At 46.3% G+C, this 4,049-nt stretch overlaps 1 pseudogene; it reads left to right on the top strand.

Annotated features, from left to right (window-relative positions):
• The first annotated feature begins 2,339 nt into the window (after positions 1-2,339).
• LOC150011385 (serine/threonine-protein kinase MARK2 pseudogene) lies at positions 2,340-3,779 on the top strand (annotated as a pseudogene).
• Positions 3,780-4,049: the final 270 nt, after the last annotated feature.

Here is a 4,049-nt window from a genome sequence, read left to right as displayed (position 1 = left end):
CGCACAACCAATGGGCATGGTCTAAGGGAGGGTGACAACTGGAGTGGGGGGGTCACTGGGTGGAGGTGAACAAAGGGAAAAGAAATTGGGACAACTTCAACAGCATAATCGATAAAGCATATTAAAAATAAAGCCCCCTAACTTGTACCTAATTTACCTAATTGAACACCCCAGCCTATAGGAAACCTCAAACTGGAGTTACCCAGTGCTTGGTTTTGCCTTGACAGTTTTACATTAAAGGTCTTATCTTTGGGTCTGTATTGTCCTTGCTGAAAGAGATCATAAAATGTTCCATTTTACCCTGGTTGGTGTGGCTCAGTGGATGAGCACCAGCCTGGGAAACAAAGAATCACTAGTTCAGTTCCTAGTCAGGGCACATGCCTGGGTTGCAGGCCAGGTCCCCACTTGGGGGCATGGGAGAGGCAACAGATTGATGTATCTCTCACACATCAATGTCTCTCTCCCTCTCTTTCTCCCTCTCTTTCTCTCTCTCTAAAAATACATCAATAAAATCTTTTTTTTCTTTAAAGCAAATGTTCTATTTTGTTGGTATTATTTCTTAAGAAACTATTAACATCAGTTTTATAAATTGATATAATTAACTCATAGACTGGAGCATTCTTTGAAATTTTCTCCTGTCTGAGCTTATTCTAATCTCCGACTGTAACTTGTAAACATCTGTCTATAATTGATGAAATGACTGTCCTTTGGGTCCCAGTCAGCTCAGCAACAGAGATTGTCATGCTCAGGAGCCAAGTAGCACTGATGTAAGATAAAAAGCAGCAAACTGAAGTACTGGGGAGGGAAAAGCTCACAGGCAAATCCCTCTAAAGAATCCCTTTACCTCAAAGCTGAGACTTTTGCAGAGACATATTAAAGGAAAATAATTCCTAGAATAACTTATACACATGATTAAAATACTCCATATACTGAAAGTAGGGAGATTTCTTCAGGATTAGCCTGAATATAACATGACAGAGGCTCCCCCTAAGTACCCTCAAGCCTGCCTGCTCCCTCTGTGCCACCCATAAAGGGGTAGAATTGAACCTAACATGTCACCTCACCCTCTGTATCTCTGCAGAAGTCCTCCCATCCAGGCGTTCCCAAGTGTTTTTTACAAATGTCTCTCCATAAGATGGTTTATTTAAGTTACAGAAATTTACCTCAATGGCCTACTCAGGGTCACCTGAGATGTCCTTTGTGTAATCTGGAAAGGGATGTTCAAAATGTAAAGTTACATTGCAGCCTCACTGCAGATCCTCATCACATCCTTAGCAGGTAGCACTGGAGGGAGGAACAGATCACCTTCTTGAATCTTTACAGCAAGGCTCCTTCCAGTTGGCTTTTCCTCAGGCTCCCCACATGCTCACATACCTGGAAACCCAGATTTCAGCTCTACTCTTTCCTATCTTATCTGTTCTGAAAGCTGAGTGAAGACAGAACACGAATTTTTAAAAGATTTTTTTAATGAATCACTTTGATTAAATAAGTAGTTGGTCATATAGTCTCTTGTTACCCTGAACTGTCATACTTATTAACCACTTATCTTATTGCTACTCACCATGCTAGACACAGGGAAGACTACAGGCATGCTCCTGCCTTCGTGGGAAGGTTGGACAGTGAACAAGAACCAGCTGCCTGTAGTCAGTGCTGTGAAGATGACAAACGTGGTGGGCTGGGCGAGGCGGGTAGGAATGGCTGGGTCAGGGAAGTTTTTCTCTAATCAGGTGATATTTGAACTATGACCTGGAGAATTAGACGAAATAAGACTTTTCATTTTACTTCATTTTATTTATTTTATCGTTGCAACTTACAGATTTTTACTTCTAAGAAAGTAAATTTCAATCTTTAATATCCCACATAAACAAAAATCTCATTGGGTAGGAGGGGACCCATTGTTTGTTTGTTTGTTTGTTTTATTCCAGAGCAAAAGGGTAGTGAGACCAAAAAAAAAAAAAAACACAAAAAAAACCCCACTGTAGTTCATCCCCAGCCATGCCTGCTCCACACCATGCTCTGACATCACAGGCACCATTGTGACACCTCTGCAAGCACATCCTACATATACGGGCCCTGGCAGGGCTGAGATTTTGTCCGTTAGAGCCCAGGGAGCTATTGTGGTGACCTGTTGGACTTGGACTTGCGAGCTTTGTTCTTGCTGTTACTTTGAGAGTTTGTTTTCTTTTCCTTACTGTTTTCTTCCCATTTCTTTTTTTGTTTTTGCATTTTTTTCATTTTCCTTTATTTATTTTTGTTTCTTTTATTTTTATTTATTTTATTTTTATTTTTTCTCTTTGTTTTTGTTTTCTTTTTATTTTCATTCTTATTTTGAAGCCACCATGGCTAATCAGCTTGCAGCCACCATTGCCCCTCAGGAGCGCGTTATTGGCGATTACACGCTCCTGCGCACCATTGGCGAGGGATCCTTTGCCACGGTGTGGTTGGCTGTGCACGAGCCGACGGGGACAGAGGTGGCTGTCAAAGCCATTAGTCGGTTTGGCTTATCTAGATATCTGGAGGAAGTTCGTTGTCATAAAAGCTTAAATCACCCAAATATCACACAGCTGTTTGAAGTGATTGTCACTAAAACGATGTGTTATCTCTGCATGGAGCATGTGAGCGGAGGGAGCTTATATGACTACCTCGAAAACTGCGGCCCCAGGACCGAGGAGGCAGCCAGACCCATGTTCCGGCAGCTACTGTCGGCGATGCAGTACTGTCACCAGAAGAAGATCGTCCACCGGGACCTGAAGCCAACAAACATACTGGTAGATGGTGAGAGGAATCTCAAAATAGCAGACTTTGGCTTCGGTAAGAAATTTATCATCAGTAAGATGACCACTGTCTATGGCACCACAGCCTATATGGCCCCAGAGATCTGCAGGGATCAGATCTATGACGGCCGGAAGGTAGATGTCTGGAGCCTGGGGGTAGTTTTGTATAAGATGTTGACGGGGGCTTTGCCATTTGTGGGGGACACACGTGGGGAAGTGAAGAAGAAGATCCTGAAAGGGAAGTTCCAGGTACCACGCTTTCTTTCCAAAGAAGGTCAAAATCTCTTAAAAAAGTTATTGACCTTCAACCCCAGGAAAAGACCTACCCTGGAAGCCATACTACAGGATCCATGGGTCAACATGGGACAGGGGGGGGAACTGAGGCCATATAGTGAGCCACCCTGGGGTGACCTTGACCCCCAAGTGATAGACTTAATGAAGAACATGGGGTTCCCAAAGCACGAGATCCAGGAGTCGGTGACTCGAAAGAAATACGACAGGGTCATGGGAACTTACATGATCCTTCAGGCCACGACCATGAAGTTCAGGATCCGCACCATCCGGGTAAGGCCCTGCCCCACCCCTGTCTCTAACATCGGGGAGAATACAGAAGAGTCTGCCGGTCCCTCAAGCCACCTCGGGTCGAGGACGTCCGTTCCCCTACCAGAAGCCAGCTCCAGCACATCGTGGCGCAGCCTGGAGAAGATGTTGACGGTTCCCCCACCCAGCCTGGAGTCCAGGACCAGCACTTCCCTACTAGGCTCCCCCACAACCCCCAGCCGCGACAGCACCAGTAACACTGCAGGAGCCCTAGAAGGAACCACGGAAGACCACCGCTCCCAGGCTTCACGGCCTGAAGGTGGGACCCCAGGCTCTCCCTCTGGCCCTAGCCAGGGCCGGCAGGGTGTGGTTCACAGAACCTTCAGGTTCCTCTTAAAGTGTGTGTGCTGTGGGCCGTCCACTTTCAAGCATCGTCGCAAGCGGACAAGAATCACGCCAACATAATTTTTAAAGTTGTGGACGGCCTACAGCATCAAAGGTGGACACAGACAGCTGCCGGAGAGCGCGGTGCCGGTGACAGGCGACAGGACCCGGTCCGGTGGGCGATGGACGTTGGAGCTGCCGCAGCGTTCTCCGCTCAGGATTCACACCAGGAGGGGATCCCGCATCTCTTCGGACTGTGTTCTCCTGGGGCCCTTCTCCCTCCCCTGCTCTTCTCTGCTCCCAAGTTTGTGGGGGTTCTTAATAAAGTACTTGGTTTGTCCAAATTGTGTA

The sequence above is a fragment of the Furipterus horrens genome, unplaced genomic scaffold (genome assembly GCF_987537825.1).
Source record: "Furipterus horrens unplaced genomic scaffold, mFurHor1.1.pri manual_scaffold_4, whole genome shotgun sequence".
Classification (NCBI taxonomy): Eukaryota; Metazoa; Chordata; class Mammalia; order Chiroptera; family Furipteridae; genus Furipterus; species Furipterus horrens.
Note: the sequence above shows the minus strand (reverse complement) of the source record. Positions and strands in the feature narration are given on the sequence as shown.